The 21,297-nt window shown below is 48.3% G+C and overlaps 4 non-coding genes across 4 annotated transcripts; all 4 read right to left on the bottom strand.

Moving 5' to 3' along the window:
- Window positions 1-2,160: 2,160 nt before the first annotated feature.
- Window positions 2,161-2,232, bottom strand: TRNAP-CGG (transfer RNA proline (anticodon CGG)). Its single transcript has one exon. It is a non-coding gene; the product is annotated as a tRNA-Pro (tRNA).
- Window positions 2,233-5,743: 3,511 nt separating this feature from the next.
- TRNAP-CGG (transfer RNA proline (anticodon CGG)) lies at window positions 5,744-5,815 on the bottom strand. Its single transcript has one exon. It is a non-coding gene; the product is annotated as a tRNA-Pro (tRNA).
- Window positions 5,816-9,317: 3,502 nt separating this feature from the next.
- TRNAP-CGG (transfer RNA proline (anticodon CGG)) lies at window positions 9,318-9,389 on the bottom strand. Its single transcript has one exon. It is a non-coding gene; the product is annotated as a tRNA-Pro (tRNA).
- A 3,476-nt stretch (window positions 9,390-12,865) lies between these two features.
- TRNAP-CGG (transfer RNA proline (anticodon CGG)) lies at window positions 12,866-12,937 on the bottom strand. Its single transcript has one exon. It is a non-coding gene; the product is annotated as a tRNA-Pro (tRNA).
- Between the last annotated feature and the right edge of the window lie 8,360 nt (window positions 12,938-21,297).

The raw sequence follows: 21,297 nt of genomic DNA, 5'->3' as shown, positions 1-21,297 counted from the left end.
AAAGCTGAGCCTTCCGGAACACGATCTCTTGCCTTGGAAGAAAGGAACTGGCATCACTTTCATTCCAAGAGGTGATTTCAGAACTGGACCCGAAATTACCATGGAGAAGCACTGTGCATTTAATGTTCCTATGAGCACTGCTGCTCCAGCACAGAAAAGCAGTTGCAAAGAAATCTCGCATACCTTCATGAGGCTGAACCGTCTCAACGCAGGTATAAAGCATGTATTGCATTGCAACATGACATCTTACAAGAGTGAAAGGCAGAAATACTCCTGTTTAAAACACAGACTGAAACTATAAAGGTAAGGGTTTGTCTAGGATTTGAACCAAAGTCCTCTCACACCCGAAGCGAGAATCATACCCCTACACCAACTAGACTGCTGCTGCTGAGGCATTTGAAACATCTTCTGAAGCGTCTTTCAGGAAAGCAGGGCCATTTGGAGGCTCTCTCTCTAAGCGTGCCATAGCAATTGATGTTTTCTGTCAAGGATTTTTTGTTTGTCTCTAGCAAGGAAAGAGGTAGTCAAGATGCCCTGTGCCAGTGAGCTGAACTAGGGCACTGATGTGAAAAGCAGACCCTTTCTGGTAGTTGTAACCCTCTGCAAGTCCTGGACCCTTGCACCTTAGACTTCCAGACCAGAAGCACTGAAGGGCCTGCTAGCTCATGAGCCAGAGAAGCATGCCTCTTGGATTCAAGCACACTTGCTTGCTCAGCGCTCAATCAGGCGAGATTTATAGTAGTGGCTCATAGGCCTGAAACACTCACCTGGGAGACGCGGGGTGGCTGATTTCCCAGAATGGCCCTTGATGGGGAAATCACCTCCTTTCCCCCGCCTCATTTCAGAATTGTGTGCAAGTCGCAAGACAGTGTTCAGGGGTTCATGGGTACTGCCTAATCCCAGCTGCCTCTCTGTCTTCTTCATGTAAATTGCAAGTCACGTGGAGGCACCATTGCCAATATGCTCCGCCCACCTAACCAAGAAACCCAGTTTGAGCTTGTCTGCCTGTGTTGTTGCAAGGGCAGTGTCTTCTTTGCCCAAAAGGTGGCAGGAGAGACTCACTTCTAACGATAGAATCAACTGCTTAAGTAGAAACCAGCATGGTAGTTACTGTCATAAAGTGCAGCTCTAACAGAAGGTGTGCCTGAGATGCCCCTTCCAGTAATACACAGAAATTTGATTGAGGGCCCAGCCGATGGGTTGGTGGATTTCTCCTCACATGCCACAGCAGCTTCCAAAGATAGTGGTGTGAGGAGCTGGCTGTGCAAGCAGAGCAAGATTTAAGGGAAGAAAACACACCTGTTAGGAGTGGGATTTGAACCCACGCCTCCATGAAGAGACCAGAAGGCTAAGCTTCACTGAATCAAGCTCTCTTGAGTCTGGCACCTTAGACCACTCGGCCACCCTGACAGCCAAAACATTGTGCAGGTCTGACTCTTCATTCTGCACTTGTTGATGCTGCCGCTTGCAATGTTCCTATCAAAGTCACAGCTTTAAAGGCCCCACAATATAACATGGCCAAGAAAAAAAAAAAACAGAACAAGAAACAAGGCACATGCACGACCACCGAGGGATGCAGATAACTTTTTATCGTCCTGCAATAGTAAAGCACATTTTACACAGGTCACAAGTTTTTAAAAGTCATTTCTGTCTAAGTGTGCATTGAGAGAGACTGAGGTTTTAGTGAGCAAACACAAAAGCTACTGCTGCCCAGTGTCGAACCGGGGACCTTTTGCGTGTGAGGCAAATGTGATAACCACTACACTACAGAAACAAGCTTGCTGGCTTGTCTGAAGGAGCACAGTTCCCCTCATATGTTTGCCCGATTTCCTCTATACTTGATCAGCAGTTGCTCAGAATGCGAGGGGTAAGTGTGAAAATTGCAGCGGTGTCAGCCAGCATGCATACACTCAGACGTCCTGAAAAGTCACAGCTGCGGGCAGAGACAGACAAATATCTGATGCCTAAATGCCAGGAACGCAAGCCTGTGAAATCATCACACAGGGCGCACTGAGAGCAAGCAGGAAGGAAGCCAAGGCATTGTAATCCATTTTTCGCCTGAGGCAAAAAATATGTTTTGCGCAACAATGCTTCGAGTGGAATGAGAAATGTTGAGGGGTTGAGTATTTTGAGCAGGATTTGATTGTTTTCCGCTAAAATGGGCTCGTCAGGGATTTGAACCCGGGACCTCTCGCACCCGAAGCGAGAATCATACCCCTAGACCAACGAGCCTGGGCACAGAAGTGCTACGGCTCCCACCCTGCTCCGAGGGTTGGTGGCAGAGAGTGGGAGACTACATCCCAAAGCAAGAAACGCCACATGGTGCTCTCTTCTGCAGTATGACTAGAGTCATTTGCATGGTCGTCATCGAACATGACATAAAAAGCCTCTATCCTTTAGACATTTTGTCCCAGATTGACAAGAAAATGACTGAGCGCGACGCTGTGCCAAATTTGCAAGCCCCACGCTCCGTCATTTTCAAAATGCAGGGAAGCGCCGTATTTAGTAGAATACAGCGCACCCCTGTGCTTCCCCCTGCGCCAGCTCTAAATTAGCTGCTGAGCGCCAACGCAGCCGTTCTTGCACCATGGTACAAGGATGACTTCGTTGAGGGGGAAATTGTTTTTGTGCAGGAAGGGACACCTTCCTGGCCAAAAGAAAAATCTTCAATGGTGATTTGCTCTTACTTCTATGTGTGCTGCAGAATGCAGCACACAATGAAAGAGAAAAAACGAGGAGAAATGAAAACATTTCTCCTCAGTGCGCCACTCTAACGATACCCCTGGGATGGCGTTGGATTTTGGCGCTGACACAGATTTACGACAACTCCTAAATATGGAGCAGCATCGAAATGCTATGGTGTTGCTGTGGCACACTCACAGCAACACCCATTGCACGCCCCTTCCAGGGAAAGGGCTGAATGCTAAGGTGCCGTATTTACAAGGTGGTGTTAAGCCACAAAAAGTGGCTGAACGCCATCTTGTAAATACCGCGCAGTGCATAGTGCCACCGGGGCGTCACTAAAAGTGATGCTCCATTGGCGATTGGGCCTTGTAAGTCTGGCACCTTATTTGCTCAAGGTGTGTGTTCTTGGTGAGGGCAGGCAAGCTATTTTCGCTCTCATACCTTCCTTCCTTGGCTGGCTTGAATGCGGTAGGCTCAGGCTTCAATGCAAAGGTCAACAGTGAGCAACTGACTGACGTAAGCTGGCGCAACTCCTCTTGGTGAGCTGTGACAGATGCCCCAGGAGCGTAGTACCTCACGATGGTGAGGGATAGACACAGTCTCTTTTATCTCAGCTTGCCTGTCAGCTGAGTCAGGAAATGCAAATACTGGGAAAAAGCCCAGCGACTTGCTGTATTTGCTTGGCTTCGAACCAGGGACCTTTTGCATGTGAGGTGCGCATGATAATCACTACACTACACAAACAGACACACTTGCCGGCTTGCTTCATGTGGCTATGCATTGTACTGGAACCACCACACTATGGAAACAGACACACCTGCTTGCTTTATGTGGCTCTGCATTGGACTGGGATGCAAGGACTGAGGGCCAATGTTCATGACGCTCAAAGCTGAGCCTTCCGGAACACGATCTCTTGCCTTGGAAGAAAGGAACTGGCATCACTTTCATTCCAAGAGGTGATTTCAGAACTGGACCCGAAATTACCATGGAGAAGCACTGTGCATTTAATGTTCCTATGAGCACTGCTGCTCCAGCACAGAAAAGCAGTTGCAAAGAAATCTCGCATACCTTCATGATGCTGAACCGTCTCAACGCAGGTATAAAGCATGTATTGCATTGCAACATGACATCTTACAAGAGTGAAAAGCAGAAATACTCCTGTTTAAAACACAGACTGAACCTATAAAGGTAAGGGTTTGTCTGGGATTTGAACCAAGGTCCTCTCACACCCAAAGCGAGAATCATACCCCTATACCAACTAGACTGCTGCTGCAGAGGCATTTGAAACATCTTCTGAAGCGTCTTTCAGAAAAGCAGGGCCATTTGGAGGCTCTCTCTCTAAGCGTGCCATAGCAATTGATGTTTTCTGTCAAGGATTTTTTGTTTGTCTCTAGCAAGGAAAGAGGTAGTCAAGATTCTGTGTGCCAGTGAGCTGAACTAGGGCACTGATGTGAAAAGCAGACCCTTTCTGGTAGTTGTAACCCTCTGCAAGTCCTGGATCCTTGCACCTTAGACTTCCAGACCAGAAGCACTGAAGGGCCTGCTAGCTCTTGAGCCAGAGAAGCATGCCTCTTGGATTCAAGCACACTTGCTCGCTCAGCGCTCGATCAGGTTCGATCAGGCGAGATTTATAGTAGTGGCTCATAGGCCTGAAACACTCACCTGGGAGACGCGGGGTGGCTGATTTCCCGGAATGGCCCTTGATGGGGAAATCACCTCCTTTCCCCCGCCTCATTTCAGAATTGTGTGCAAGTCGCAAGACAGTGTTCAGGGGTTCATGGGTACTGCCTACTCCCAGCTGCCTCTCTGTCTTCTTCATGTAAATTGCAAGTCACGAGGAGGCAACATTGCCAATATGCTCCGCCCACCTAACCAAGAAACCCAGTTTGAGCTTGTCTGCCTGTGTTGTTGCAGGGGCAGTGTCTTCTTTGCCCAAAAGGTGGCAGGAGAGACTCACTTCAAACGATAGAATCAACTGCTTAAGTAGAAACCAGCATGGTAGTTACTGTCATAAAGTGCAGCTCTAACAGAAGGTGTGCCTGAGATGCCCCTTCCAGTAATACACAGAATTTTGATTGAGGGCCCAGCCGATGGGTTGGTGGATTTCTCCTCACATGCCACAACAGCTTCCAAAGATAGTGGTGTGAGGAGCTGGCTGTGCAAGCAGAGCAAGATTTAAGGTAAGAAAGCACACCTGTTAGGAGTGGGATTTGAACCCACACCTCCATGAAGAGACCAGAAGGCTCAGCTTCACTGAAGATCAAGCTCCCTTGAGTCTGACACCTTAGACCACTCGGCCATCCTGACAGCCAAAACATTGTGCAGGTCTGACTCTTCAGTCTGCACTTGTTGATGCTGCCACTTGCAATGTTCCTATCAAAGTCACAGCTTTAAAGGCCCCACAATATAACATGGCCTAGAAAAAAAAAAAAACAGAACAAGAAACAAGGCACATGCACGACCACCAAGGGATGCAGATAACTTTTTATCGTCCTGCAATAGTAAAGCACATTTTACACAGGTCACAAGTTTTTAAAGGTCATTTCTGTCTAAGTGTGCATTGAGAGAGACTGAGGTTTTAGTGAGCAAACACAAAAGCTACTGCTGCCCAGTGTCGAACCGGGGACCTTTTGCGTGTGAGGCAAATGTGATAACCACTACACTACAGAAACAAGCTTGCTGGCTTGACTGAAGGAGCACAGTTCCCCTCATATGTTTGCCCGATTTCCTCTATACTTGATCAGCAGTTGCTCAGAATGCGAGGGGTAAGTGTGAAAATTGCAGCGGTGTCAGCCAGCATGCAAACACTCAGACGTCCTGAAAAGTCACAGCTGCGGGCAGAGACAGACAAATATCTGATGCCTAAATGCCAGGAACGCAAGCCTGTGAAATCATCACACAGGGCGCACTAAGAGCAAGCAGGAAGGAAGCCAAGGCATTGTAATCCATTTTTCGCCTGAGGCAAAAAATATGTTTTGCGCAACAATGCTTCGAGTGGAATGAGAAATGTTGAGGGGTTGTGTATTTTGAGCAGGATTTGATTGTTTTCCGCTAAAATGGGCTCGTCCGGGATTTGAACCCGGGACCTCTCGCACCCGAAGCGAGAATCATACCCCTAGACCAACGAGCCGGGGGACAGAAGCGCTACGGCTCCCACCTTGACCGAGGGTTGGTGGCAGAGAGTGGGAGACTACATCCCAAAGCAAGAAACGCCACATGGTGCTCTCTTCTGCAGTATGACTAGAGTCATTTGCATGGTCGTCATCGAACATGACATAAAAAGCCTTTATCCTTTAGACATTTTGTCCCAGATTTACAAGAAAATGACTGAGCGCGACGCTGTGCCAAATTTGCAAGCCCCACGCTCCGTCATTTTCAAAATGCAGGGAAGCGCCGTATTTAGTAGAATACAGCGCACCCCTGTGCTTCCCCCTGCGCCAGCTCTAAATTAGCTGCTGAGCGCCAACGCAGCCGTTCTTGCACCATGGTACAAGGATGACTGCGTTGAGGGGGAAATTGTTTTTGTGCAGGAAGGGACACCTTCCTGGCCAAAAGAAAAATCTTCAATGGTGATTTGCTCTTACTTCTATGTGTGCTGCAGAATGCAGCACACATAGAAAGAGAAAAAAACGAGGAGAAATGAAAACATTTCTCCTCAGTGCGCCACTCTAACGATACCCCTGGGATGGCGTTGGATTTTGGCGCTGACGCAGATTTACGACAACTCCTAAATCTGAAGCAGCATTAAAATGCTATCGTGTTGCTGTGGCACACTCACAGCAACACCCATTGCACGCCCCTTCCAGGGAAAGCGCTGAATGCTAAGGTGCCGTATTTACAAGGTGGTGTTAAGCCACAAAAAGTGGCTGAACGCCATCTTGTAAATACCGCGCAGTGCATAGTGCCAGCGGGGCGTCACTAAAAGTGATGCTGCGTTGGCGATTGGGCCTTGTAAGTCTGGCACCTTATTTGCTCAAGGTGTGTGTTCTTGGTGAGGGCAGGAAAGCTATTTTCGCTCTCATACCTTCCTTCCTTGGCTGGCTTGAATGTGGTAGGCTCAGGCTTCAATGCAAAGGTCAAACAGTGAGCAACTGACTGACGTAAGCTGGCGCAACTCCTCTTGGTGAGTTGTGACAGATGCCCCAGGAGCATAGTTCCTCACGATGGTGAGGGATAGACACAGTCTCTTTTATCTCAGCTTGCCTGTCAGCTGAGTCAGGAAATGCAAATACTGGGAAAAAGCCCAGCGACTTGCTGTATTTGCTTGGCTTCGATCCAGGGACCTTTTGCATGTGAGGTGCGCATGATAACCACTACACTACACAAACAGACACACTTGCCGGTTTGCTTCATGTGGCTATGCATTGTACTGGAACCACCACACTATGGAAACAGACACACCTGCTTGCTTTATGTGGCTCTGCATTGGACTGGGATGCAAGGACTGAGGGCCAATGTTCATGACGCTCAAAGCTGAGCCTTCCGGAACACGATCTCTTGCCTTGGAAGAAAGGAACTGGCATCACTTTCATTCCAAGTGGTGATTTCAGAACTGGACCCGAAATTACCATGGAGAAGCACTGTGCATTTAAAGTTCCTATGAGCACTGCTGCTCCAGCACAGAAAAGCAGTTGCAAAGAAATCTCGCATACCTTCATGATGCTGAACCTGTCTCAACGCAGGTATAAAGCATGTATTGCATTGCAACATGACATCTTACAAGAGTGAAAAGCAGAAATACTCCTGTTTAAAACACAGACTGAACCTATAAAGGTAAGGGTTTGTCTGGTATTTGAACCAAGGTCCTCTCACACCCGAAGCAAGAATCATACCCTTATACCAACTAGACTGCTGCTGCAGAGGCATTTGAAACATCTTCTGAAGCGTCTTTCAGAAAAGCAGGGTCATTCGGAGGCTCTCTCTCTAAGCGTGTCATAGCAATTGATGTTTTCTGTCAAGGATTTTTTGTTTGTCTCTAGCAAGGAAAGAGGTAGTCAAGATGCCCTGTGCCAGTGAGCTGAACTAGGGCACTGATGTGAAAAGCAGACCCTTTCTGGTAGTTGTAACCCTCTGCAAGTCCTGGACCCTTGCACCTTAGACTTCCAGACCAGAAGCACTGAAGGGCCCGCTAGCACTTGAGCCAGAGAAGCATGCCTCTTGGATTCAAGCACACTTGCTCACTCAGCGCTCGATCAGGCGAGATTTATAGTAGTGGCTCATAGGCCTGAAACACTCACCTGGGAGACGCGGGGTGGCTGATTTCCCGGAATGGCCCTTGATGGGGAAATCACCTCCTTTCCCCCGCCTCATTTCAGAATTGTGTGCAAGTCGCAAGACAGTGTTCAGGGGTTCATGGGTACTGCCTACTCCCAGCTGCCTCTCTGTCTTCTTCATGTAAATTGCAAGTCACGAGGAGGCACCACTGCCAATATGCTCCGCCCACCTAACCAAGAAACCCAGTTTGAGCTTGTCTGCCTGTGTTGTTGCAGGGGCATTGTCTTCTTTGCCCAAAAGGTGGCAGGAGAGACTCACTTCAAACGATAGAATCAACTGCTTAAGTAGAAACCAGCATGGTAGTTACTGTCATAAAGTGCAGCTCTAACAGAAGGTGTGCCTGAGATGCCCCTTCCAGTAATTACCAGAATTTTGATTGAGGGCCCAGCCGATGGGTTGGTGGATTCTCCTCACATGCCACAGCAGCTTCCAAAGATAGTGATGTGAGGAGCTGGCTGTGCAAGCAGAGCAAGATTTAAGGTAAGAAAACACACCTGTTAGAAGTGGGATTTGAACTCACGCCTCCATGAAGAGACCAGAAGGCTCAGCTTCACTGAAGATCAAGCTCTCTTGAGTCTGGCACCTTAGACCACTCGGCCATCCTGACAGCCAAAACATTGTGCAGGTCTGACTCTTCAGTCTGCACTTGTTGATGCTGCCGCTTGCAATGTTCCTATCAAAGTCACAGCTTTAAAGACCCCACAATATAACATGGCCAAGAAAAAAAAAAAAACAGAACAAGTAACAAGGCACATGCACGACCACCGAGGGATGCAGATAACTTTTTATCGTCCTGCAATAGTAAAGCACATTTTACACAGGTCACAAGTTTTTAAAGGTCATTTCTGTCTAAGTGTGCATTGAGAGAGACTGAGGTTTTAGTGAGCAAACACAAAAGCTACTGCTGCCCCGTGTCGAACCGGGGACCTTTTGCGTGTGAGGCAAATGTGATAACCACTACTCTACAGAAACAAGCTTGCTGGCTTGACTGAAGGAGCACAGTTCCCCTCATATGTTTGCCCGATTTCCTCTATACTTGATCAGCAGTTGCTCAGAATGCGAGGGGTAAGTGTGAAAATTGCAGCGGTGTCAGCCAGCATGCATACACTCAGACGTCCTGAAAAGTCACAGCTGCGGGCAGAGACAGACAAATATCTGATGCCTAAATGCCAGGAACGCAAGCCTGTGAAATCATCACACAGGGCGCACTGAGAGCAAGCAGGAAGGAAGCCAAGGCATTGTAATCCATTTTTCGCCTGAGGCAAAAAATATGTTTTGCGCAACAATGCTTCGAGTGGAATGAGAAATGTTGAGGGGTTGTGTATTTTGAGCAGGATTTGATTGTTTTCCGCTAAAATGGGCTCATCTGGGATTTGAACCCGGGACCTCTCGCACCCGAAGCGAGAATCATACCCCTAGACCAACGAGCCTGGGCACAGAAGTGCTACGGCTCCCACCCTGCTCCGAGGGTTGGTGGCAGAGAGTGGGAGACTACATCCCAAAGCAAGAAACGCCACATGGTGCTCTCTTCTGCAGTATGACTAGAGTCATTTGCATGGTCGTCATCGAACATGACATAAAAAGCCTCTATCCTTTAGACATTTTGTCCCAGATTTACAAGAAAATGACTGAGCGCGACGCTGTGCCAAATTTGCAAGCCCCACGCTCCGTCATTTTCAAAATGCAGGGAAGCGCCGTATTTAGTAGAATACAGCGCACTCCTGTGCTTCCCCCTGCGCCAGCTCTAAATTAGCTGCTGAGCGCCAACGCAGCCGTTCTTGCACCATGGTACAAGAATGACTGCGTTGAGGGGGAAATTGTTTTTGTGCAGGAAGGGACACCTTCCTGGCCAAAAGAAAAATCTTCAATGGTGATTTGCTCTTACTTCTATGTGTGCTGCAGAATGCAGCACACATAGAAAGAGAAAAAACGAGGAGAAATGAAAACATTTCTCCTCAGTGCGCCACTCTAACGATACCCCTGGGATGGCGTTGGATTTTGGCGCTGACGCAGATTTACGACAACTCCTAAATCTGGAGCAGCATCAAAATGCTATGGTGTTGCTGTGGCACACTCACAGCAACACCCATTGCACGCCCCTTCCAGGGAAAGCGCTGAATGCTACGGTGCCGTATTTACAAGGTGGTGTTAAGCCACAAAAAGTGGCTGAACGCCATCTTGTAAATACCGCGCAGTGCATAGTGCCACCGGGGCGTCACTAAAAGTGATGCTCCGTTGGCGATTGGGCCTTGTAAGTCTGGCACCTTATTTGCTCAAGGTGTGTGTTCTTGGTGAGGGCAGGAAAGCTATTTTCGCTCTCATACCTTCCTTGGCTGGCTTGAATGCGGTAGGCTCAGGCTTCAATACAAAGGTCAAACAGTGAGCAACTGACTGACGTAAGCTGGCGCAACTCCTCTTGGTGAGCTGTGACAGATGCCCCAGGAGCGTAGTACCTCACGATGGTGAGGGATAGACATAGTCTCTTTTATCTCAACTTGCCTGACAGCTGAATCAGGAAATGCAAATACTGGGAAAAAGCCCAGCGACTTGCTGTTTTTGCTTGGCTTCGAACCAGGGATCTTTTGCATGTGAGGTGCGCATGATAACCACTACACTACACAAACAGACACACTTGCCGGTTTGCTTCATGTGGCTATGCATTGTACTGGAACCACCACACTATGGAAACAGACACACCTGCTTGCTTTATGTGGCTCTGCATTGGACTGGGATGCAAGGACTGAGGGCCAATGTTCATGACGCTCAAAGCTGAGCCTTCCGGAACACGATCTCTTGCCGTGGAAGAAAGGAACTGGCATCACTTTCATTCCAAGAGGTGATTTCAGAACTGGACCCGAAATTACCATGGAGAAGCACTGTGCATTTAATGTTCCTATGAGCACTGCTGCTCCAGCACAGAAAAGCAGTTGCAAAGAAATCTTGCATACCTTCATGATGCTGAACCATCTCAACGCAGGTATAAAGCATGTATTGCATTGCAACATGACATCTTACAAGAGTGAAAAGCAGAAATACTCCTGTTTAAAACACAGACTGAACCTATAAAGGTAAGGGTTTGTCTGGGATTTGAACCAAGGTCCTCTTACACCCGAAGCGAGAATCATACCCCTATACCAACTAGACTGCTGCTGCAGAAGCATTTGAAACATCTTCTGAAGCGTCTTTCAGAAAAGCAGGGCCAGTGCCATAGCAATTGATGTTTTCTGTCAAGGATTTTTTGTTTGTCTCTAGCAAGGAAAGAGGTAGTCAAGATGCCCTGTGCCAGTGAGCTGAACTAGGGCACTGATGTGAAAAGCAGACCCTTTCTGGTAGTTGTAACCCTCTGCAAGTCCTGGACCCTTGCACCTTAGACTTCCAGACCAGAAGCACTGAAGGGCCTGCTAGCACTTGAGCCAGAGAAGCATGCCTCTTGGATTCAAGCACACTTGCTCACTCAGCGCTCGATCAGGCGAGATTTATAGTAGTGGCTCATAGGCCTGAAACACTCACCTGGGAGACGCGGGGTGGCTGATTTCCCGGAATGGCCCTTGATGGGGAAATCACCTCCTTTCCCCCGCCTCATTTCAGAATTGTGTGCAAGTCGCAAGACAGTGTTCAGGGGTTCATGGGTACTGCCTACTCCCAGCTGCCTCTCTGTCTTCTTCATGTAAATTGCAAGTCACGAGGAGGCACCACTGCCAATATGCTCCGCCCACCTAACCAAGAAACCCAGTTTGAGCTTGTCTGCCTGTGTTGTTGCAGGGGCATTGTCTTCTTTGCCCAAAAGGTGGCAGGAGAGACTCACTTCAAACGATAGAATCAACTGCTTAAGTAGAAACCAGCATGGTAGTTACTGTCATAAAGTGCAGCTCTAACAGAAGGTGTGCCTGAGATGCCCCTTCCAGTAATTACCAGAATTTTGATTGAGGGCCCAGCCGATGGGTTGGTGGATTTCTCCTCACATGCCACAGCAGCTTCCAAAGATAGTGATGTGAGGAGCTGGCTGTGCAAGCAGAGCAAGATTTAAGGTAAGAAAACACACCTGTTAGGAGTGGGATTTGAACTCACGCCTCCATGAAGAGACCAGAAGGCTCAGCTTCACTGAAGATCAAGCTCTCTTGAGTCTGGCACCTTAGACCACTCGGCCATCCTGACAGCCAAAACATTGTGCAGGTCTGACTCTTCAGTCTGCACTTGTTGATGCTGCCGCTTGCAATGTTCCTATCAAAGTCACAGCTTTAAAGACCCCACAATATAACATGGCCAAGAAAAAAAAAAAAACAGAACAAGAAACAAGGCACATGCACGACCACCGAGGGATGCAGATAACTTTTTATCGTCCTGCAATAGTAAAGCACATTTTACACAGGTCACAAGTTTTTAAAGGTCATTTCTGTCTAAGTGTGCATTGAGAGAGACTGAGGTTTTAGTGAGCAAACACAAAAGCTACTGCTGCCCCGTGTCGAACCGGGGACCTTTTGCGTGTGAGGCAAATGTGATAACCACTACTCTACAGAAACAAGCTTGCTGGCTTGACTGAAGGAGCACAGTTCCCCTCATATGTTTGCCCGATTTCCTCTATACTTGATCAGCAGTTGCTCAGAATGCGAGGGGTAAGTGTGAAAATTGCAGCGGTGTCAGCCAGCATGCATACACTCAGACGTCCTGAAAAGTCACAGCTGCGGGCAGAGACAGACAAATATCTGATGCCTAAATGCCAGGAACGCAAGCCTGTGAAATCATCACACAGGGCGCACTGAGAGCAAGCAGGAAGGAAGCCAAGGCATTGTAATCCATTTTTCGCCTGAGGCAAAAAATATGTTTTGCGCAACAATGCTTCGAGTGGAATGAGAAATGTTGAGGGGTTGTGTATTTTGAGCAGGATTTGATTGTTTTCCGCTAAAATGGGCTCGTCTGGGATTTGAACCCGGGACCTCTCGCACCCGAAGCGAGAATCATACCCCTAGACCAACGAGCCTGGGCACAGAAGTGCTACGGCTCCCACCCTGCTCCGAGGGTTGGTGGCAGAGAGTGGGAGACTACATCCCAAAGCAAGAAACGCCACATGGTGCTCTCTTCTGCAGTATGACTAGAGTCATTTGCATGGTCGTCATCGAACATGACATAAAAAGCCTCTATCCTTTAGACATTATGTCCCAGATTTACAAGAAAATGACTGAGCGCGATGCTGTGCCAAATTTGCAAGCCCCACGCTCCGTCATTTTCAAAATGCAGGGAAGCGCCGTATTTAGTAGAATACAGCGCACTCCTGTGCTTCCCCCTGCGCCAGCTCTAAATTAGCTGCTGAGCGCCAACGCAGCCGTTCTTGCACCATGGTACAAGGATGACTGCGTTGAGGGGGAAATTGTTTTTGTGCAGGAAGGGACACCTTCCTGGCCAAAAGAAAAATCTTCAATGGTGATTTGCTCTTACTTCTATGTGTGCTGCAGAATGCAGCACACATAGAAAGAGAAAAAACGAGGAGAAATGAAAACATTTCTCCTCAGTGCGCCACTCTAACGATACCCCTGGGATGGCGTTGGATTTTGGCGCTGACGCAGATTTATGACAACTCCTAAATCTGGAGCAGCATCAAAATGCTATGGTGTTGCTGTGGCACACTCACAGCAACACCCATTGCACGCCCCTTCCAGGGAAAGCGCTGAATGCTACGGTGCCGTATTTACAAGGTGGTGTTAAGCCACAAAAAGTGGCTGAACGCCATCTTGTAAATACCGCGCAGTGCATAGTGCCACCGGGGCGTCACTAAAAGTGATGCTCCGTTGGCGATTGGGCCTTGTAAGTCTGGCACCTTATTTGCTCAAGGTGTGTGTTCTTGGTGAGGGCAGGAAAGCTATTTTCGCTCACATACCTTCCTTGGCTGGCTTGAATGCGGTAGGCTCAGGCTTCAATGCAAAGGTCAAACAGTGAGCAACTGACTGACGTAAGCTGGCGCAACTCCTCTTGGTGAGCTGTGACAGATGCCCCAGGAGCGTAGTACCTCACGATGGTGAGGGATAGACACAGTCTCTTTTATCTCAGCTTGCCTGTCAGCTGAATCAGGAAATGCAAATACTGGGAAAAAGCCCAGCGACTTGCTGTTTTTGCTTGGCTTCGAACCAGGGATCTTTTGCATGTGAGGTGCGCATGATAACCACTACACTACACAAACAGACACACTTGCCGGTTTGCTTCATGTGGCTATGCATTGTACTGGAACCACCACACTATGGAAACAGACACACCTGCTTGCTTTATGTGGCTCTGCATTGGACTGGGATGCAAGGACTGAGGGCCAATGTTCATGACGCTCAAAGCTGAGCCTTCCGGAACACGATCTCTTGCCTTGGAAGAAAGGAACTGGCATCACTTTCATTCCAAGAGGTGATTTCAGAACTGGACCCGAAATTACCATGGAGAAGCACTGTGCATTTAATGTTCCTATGAGCACTGCTGCTCCAGCACAGAAAAGCAGTTGCAAAGAAATCTTGCATACCTTCATGATGCTGAACCGTCTCAACGCAGGTATAAAGCATGTATTGCATTGCAACATGACATCTTACAAGAGTGAAAAGCAGAAATACTCCTGTTTAAAACACAGACTGAACCTATAAAGGTAAGGGTTTGTCTGGGATTTGAACCAAGGTCCTCTCACACCCGAAGCGAGAATCATACCCCTATACCAACTAGACTGCTGCTGCAGAGGCATTTGAAACATCTTCTGAAGCGTCTTTCAGAAAAGCAGGGCCATTCGGAGGCTCTCTCTCTAAGCGTGCCATAGCAATTGATGTTTTCTGTCAAGGATTTTTTGTTTGTCTCTAGCAAGGAAAGAGGTAGTCAGGATGCCCTGTGCCAGTGAGCTGAACTAGGGCACTGATGTGAAAAGCAGACCCTTTCTGGTAGTTGTAACCCTCTGCAAGTCCTGGACCCTTGCACCTTAGACTTCCAGACCAGAAGCACTGAAGGGCCTGCTAGCTCTTGAGCCAGAGAAGCATGCCTCTTGGATTCAAGCACACTTGCTCACTCAGCGCTCGATCAGGTGAGATTGATAGTAGTGGCTCATAGGCCTGAAACACTCACCTGGGAGACGCGGGGTGGCTGATTTCCCGGAATGGCCCTTGATGGGGAAATCACCTCCTTTCCCCCGCCTCATTTCAGAATTGTGTGCAAGTCGCAAGACAGTGTTCAGGGGTTCATGGGTACTGCCTACTCCCAGCTGCCTCTCTGTCTTCTTCATGTAAATTGCAAGTCACGAGGAGGCACCATTGCCAATATGCTCCGCCCACCTAACCAAGAAACCCAGTTTGAGCTTGTCTGCCTGTGTTGTTGCAGGGGCAGTGTCTTCTTTGCCCAAAAGGTGGCAGGAGAGACTCACTTCAAACGATAGAATCAACTGCTTAAGTAGAAACCAGCATGGTAGTTACTGTCATAAAGTGCAGCTCTAACAGAAGGTGTGCCTGAGATGACCCTTCCAGTAATACACAGAATTTTGATTGAGGGCCCAACCGATGGGTTGGTGGATTTCTCCTCACATGCCACAGCAGCTTCCAAAGATAGTGGTGTGAGGAGCTGGCTGTGCAAGCAGAGCAAGCTTTAAGGTAAGAAAACACACCTGTTAGGAGTGGGATTTGAACCCACGCCTCCATGAAGAGACCAGAAGGCTCAGCTTCACTGAAGATCAAGCTCTCTTGAGTCTGGCACCTTAGACCACTCGGCCATCCTGACAGCCAAAACATTGTGCAGGTCTGACTCTTCAGTCTGCACTTGTTGATGCTGCCGCTTGCAATGTTCCTATCAAAGTCACAGCTTTAAAGGCCCCACAATATAACATGGCCAAGTAAAAAAAAAAAAACAGAACAAGAAACAAGGCACATGCACGACCACCGAGGGATGCAGATAACTTTTAATCGTCCTGCAATAGTAAAGCACATTTTACACAGGTCACAAGTTTTTAAAGGTAATTTCTGTCTAAGTGTGCATTGAGAGAGACTGAGGTTTTAGTGAGCAAACACAAAAGCTACTGCTGCCCAGTGTCGAACCGGGGACTTTTTGCGCGTGAGCCAAATGTGATAACCACTACTCTACAGAAACAAGCTTGCTGGCTTGACTGAAGGAGCACAGTTCCCCTCATATGTTTGCCCGATTTCCTCTATACTTGATCAGCAGTTGCTCAGAATGCGAGGGGTAAGTGTGAAAATTGCAGCGGTGTCAGCCAGCATGCATACACTCAGACGTCCTGAAAAGTCACAGCTGCGGGCAGAGACAGACAAATATCTGATGCCTAAATGCCAGGAACGCAAGCCTGTGAAATCATCACACAGGGCGCACTGAGAGCAAGCAGGAAGGAAGCCAAGGCATTGTAATCCATTTTTCGCTTGAGGCAAAAAATATGTTTTGCGCAACAATGCTTCGAGTGGAATGAGAAATGTTGAGGGGTTGTGTATTTTGAGCAGGATTTGATTGTTTTCCACTAAAATGGGCTCGTCCGGGATTTGAACACCGGGACCTCTCGCACCCGAAGTGAGAATCACACCCCTAGACCAACGAGCCTGGGCACAGAAGCACTACGGCTCCCACCCTGCTCCGAGGGTTGGTGGCAGAGAGTGGGAGACTACATCCCAAAGCAAGAAACGCCGCATGGTGCTCTCTTCTGCAGTATGACTAGAGTCATTTGCATGGTCATCATCGATCATGACATAAAAAGCCTCTATCCTTTAGACATTTTGTCCCAGATTTACAAGAAAATGAGTGAGCGCGACGCTGTGCCAAATTTGCAAGCCCCACGCTCCGTCATTTTCAAAATGCAGGGAAGCGCCGTATTTAGTAGAATACAGCGCACCCCTGTGCTTCCCCCTGCGCCAGCTCTAAATTAGCTGCTGAGCGCCAACGCAGCCGTTCTTGCACCATGGTACAAGGATGACTGCGTTGAGGTGGAAATTGTTTTTGTGCAAGAAGGGACACCTTCCTGGCCAAAAGAAAAATCTTCAATGGTGATTTGCTCTTACTTCTATGTGTGCTGCAGAATGCAGCACACATAGAAAGAGAATAAACGAGGAGAAATGAAAACATTTCTCCTCAGTGCGCCACTCTAACGATACCCCTGGGATGGCGTTGGATTTTGGCGCTGACGCAGATTTACGACAACTCCTAAATCTGGAGTAGCATCAAAATGCTATGGTGTTGCTGTGGCACACTCACAGCAACACCCATTGCACGCTCCTTCCAGGGAAAGCGCTGAATGCTACGGTGCCGTATTTACAAGGTGGTGTTAAGCCACAAAAAGTGGCTGAACGCCATCTTGTAAATACTGCGCAGTGCATAGTGCCACCGGGGCGTCACTAAAAGTGATGCTCCGTTGGCGATTGGGCCTTGTAAGTCTGGCACCTTATTTGCTCAAGGTGTGTGTTCTTGGTGAGGGCAGGAAAGCTATTTTCGCTCTCATACCTTCCTTCCTTGGCTGGCTTGAATTCGGTAGGCTCAGGCTTCAATGCAAAGGTCAAACAGTGAGCAACTGACTGACGTAAGCTGGCGCCACTCCTCTTGGTGAGCTGTGACAGATGCCCCAGGAGCGTAGTACCTCACGATGATGAGGGATAGACACAGTCTCTTTTATCTCAGCTTGTCTGTCAGCTGAGTCAGGAAATGCAAATACTGGGAAAAAGCCCAGCGACTTGCTGTTTTTGCTTGGCTTCGAACCAGGGACCTTTTGCATGTGAGGTGCGCATGATAACCACTACACTACACAAACAGACACACTTGCCGGTTTGCTTCATGTGGCTATGCATTGTACTGGAACCACCACACTATGGAAACAGACACACCTGCTTGCTTTATGTGGCTCTGCATTGGACTGGGATGCAAGGACTGAGGGCCAATGTTCATGACGCTCAAAGCTGAGCCTTCCGGAACACGATCTCTTGCCTTGGAAGAAAGGAACTCGCCTCACTTTCATTCCAAGAGGTGATTTCAGAACTGGACCCGAAATTACCATGGAGAAGCACTGTGCATTTAATGTTCCTATGAGCACTGCTGCTCCAGCACAGAAAAGCAGTTGCAAAGAAATCTCGCATACCTTCATGATGCTGAACCGTCTCAACGCAAGTATAAAGCATGTATTGCATTGCAACATGACATCTTACAAGAGTGAAAAGCAGAAATACTCCTGTTTAAAACACAGACTGAACCTATAAAGGTAAGGGTTTGTCTGGGATTTGAACCAAGGTCCTCTCACACCCGAAGCGAGAATCATACCCCTATACCAACTACACTGCTGCTGCAGAGGCATTTGAAACATCTTCTGAAGCGTCTTTCAGAAAAGCAGGGCCATTCGGAGGCTCTCTCTCTAAGCGTGCCATAGCAATTGATGTTTTCTGTCAAGGATTTTTTGTTTGTCTCTAGCAAGGAAAGAGGTAGTCAAGATGCCCTGTGCCAGTGAGCTGAACTAGGGCACTGATGTGAAAAGCAGACCCTTTCTGGTAGTTGTAACCCTCTGCAAGTCCTGGACCCTTGCACCTTAGACTTCCAGACCAGAAGCACTGAAGGGCCTGCTAGCTCTTGAGCCAGAGAAGCATGCCTCTTGGGTTCAAGCACACTTGCTCCCTCAGCGCTCGATCAGGCGAGATTTATAGTAGTGGCTCATAGGCCTGAAACACTCACCTGGGAGACGCGGGGTGGCTGATTTCCCGGAATGGCCCTTGATGGGGAAATCACCTCCTTTCCCCGCCTCATTTCAGAATTGTGTGCAAGTCGCAAGACAGTGTTCAGGGGTTCATGGGTACTGCCTACTCCCAGCTGCCTCTCTGTCTTCTTCATGTAAATTGCAAGTCACGAGGAGGCACCATTGCCAATATGCTCCGCCCACCTAACCAAGAAACCCAGTTTGAGCTTGTCTGCCTGTGTTGTTGCAGGGGCAGTGTCTTCTTTGCCCAAAAGGTGGCAGGAGAGACTCACTTCAAACGATAGAATCAACTGCTTAAGTAGAAACCAGCATGGTAGTTACTGTCATAAAGTGCAGCTCTAACAGAAGGTGTGCCTGAGATGACCCTTCCAGTAATACACAGAATTTTGATTGAGGGCCCAACCGATGGGTTGGTGGATTTCTCCTCACATGCCACAGCAGCTTCCAAAGATAGTGGTGTGAGGAGCTGGCTGTGCAAGCAGAGCAAGATTTAAGGTAAGAAAACACACCTGTTAGGAGTGGGATTTGAACCCACACCTCCATGAAGAGACCAGAAGGCTCAGCTTCACTGAAGATCAAGCTCTCTTGAGTCTGGCACCTTAGACCACTCGGCCATCCTGACAGCCAAAACATTGTGCAGGTCTGACTCTTCAGTCTGCACTTGTTGATGCTGCCGCTTGCAATGTTCCTATCAAAGTCACAGCTTTAAAGGCCCCACAATATAACATGGCCAAGAAAAGAAAAAAAAACAGAACAAGAAACAAGGCACATGCACGACCACCGAGGGATGCAGATAACTTTTTATCGTCCTGCAATAGTAAAGCACATTTTACACAGGTCACAAGTTTTTAAAGGTCATTTCTGTCTAAGTGTGCATTGAGAGAGACTGAGGTTTTAGTGAGCAAACACAAAAGCTACTGCTGCCCAGTGTCGAACCTGGGACCTTTTGCGTGTGAGGCAAATGTGATAACCACTACTCTACAGAAACAAGCTTGCTGGCTTGACTGAAGGAGCACAGTTCCCCTCATATGTTTGCCCGATTTCCTCTATACTTGATCAGCAGTTGCTCAGAATGCGAGGGGTAAGTGTGAAAATTGCAGCGGTGTCAGCCAGCATGCATACACTCAGACGTCCTGAAAAGTCACAGCTGCGGGCAGAGACAGACAAATATCTGATGCCTAAATGCCAGGAACGCAAGCCTGTGAAATCATCACACAGGGCGCACTGAGAGCAAGCAGGAAGGAAGCCAAGGCATTGTAATCCATTTTTCGCCTGAGGCAAAAAATATGTTTTGCGCAACAATGCTTCGAGTGGAATGAGAAATGTTGAGGGGTTGTGTATTTTCAGCAGGATTTGATTGTTTTCCGCTAAAATGGGCTCGTCCGGGATTTGAACACCGGGACCTCTCGCACCCAAAGTGAGAATCACACCCCTAGACCAACGAGTCTGGGCACAGAAGCACTACGGCTCCCACCCTGCTCCGAGGGTTGGTGGGAGAGAGTGGGAGACTACATCCCAAAGCAAGAAACGCCACATGGTGCTCTCTTCTGCAGTATGACTAGAGTCATTTGCATGGTCGTCATCGAGCATGACATAAAAAGCCTTTATCCTTTAGACATTTTGTCCCAGATTTACAAGAAAATGAGTGAGCGCGACGCTGTGCCAAATTTGCAAGCCCCACGCTCCGTCATTTTCAAAATGCAGGGAAGCGCCGTATTTAGTAGAATACAGCGCACCCCTGTGCTTCCCCCTGCGCCAGCTCTAAATTAGCTGCTGAGCGCCAACGCAGCCGTTCTTGCACCATGGTACAAGGATGACTGCGTTGAGGTGGAAATTGTTTTTGTGCAAGAAGGGACACCTTCCTGGCCAAAAGAAAAATCTTCAATGGTGATTTGCTCTTACTTCTATGTGTGCTGCAGAATGCAGCACACATAGAAAGAGAAAAAACGAGGAGAAATGAAAACATTTCTCCTCAGTGCGCCACTCTAAAGATACCCCTGGGATGGCGTTGGATTTTGGCGCTGACGCAGATTTACGACAACTCCTAAATCTGGAGCAGCATCAAAATGCTATGGTGTTGCTGTGGCACACTCACAGCAACACCCATTGCACGCCCCTTCCAGGGAAAGCGCTGAATGCTACGGTGCCGTATTTACAAGGTGGTGTTAAGCCACAAAAAGTGGCTGAACGCCATCTTGTAAATACCGCGCAGTGCATAGTGCCACCGGGGCGTCACTAAATGTGATGCTCCGTTGGCGATTGGGCCTTGTAAGTCTGGCACCTTATTTGCTCAAGGTGTGTGTTCTTGGTGAGGGCAGGAAAGCTATTTTCGCTCTCATACCTTCCTTCCTTGGCTGGCTTGAATGCGGTAGGCTCAGGCTTCAATGCAAAGGTCAAACAGTGAGCAACTGACTGACGTAAGCTGGGGCAACTCCTCTTGGTGAGCTGTGACAGATGCCCCAGGAGCGTAGTACCTCACGATGGTGAGGGATAGACACAGTCTCTTTTATCTCAGCTTGCCTGTCAGCTGAGTCAGGAAATGCAAATACTGGGAAAAAGCCCAGCGACTTGCTGTTTTTGCTTGGCTTCGAACCAGGGACCTTTTGCATGTGAGGTGCGCATGATAACCACTACACTACACAAACAGACACACTTGCCGG

Source organism: Pleurodeles waltl, unplaced genomic scaffold, assembly GCF_031143425.1.
Source record: "Pleurodeles waltl isolate 20211129_DDA unplaced genomic scaffold, aPleWal1.hap1.20221129 scaffold_91, whole genome shotgun sequence".
NCBI lineage: Eukaryota > Metazoa > Chordata > Amphibia > Caudata > Salamandridae > Pleurodeles > Pleurodeles waltl.
This window is presented reverse-complemented; position numbering and strand designations above follow the sequence as displayed.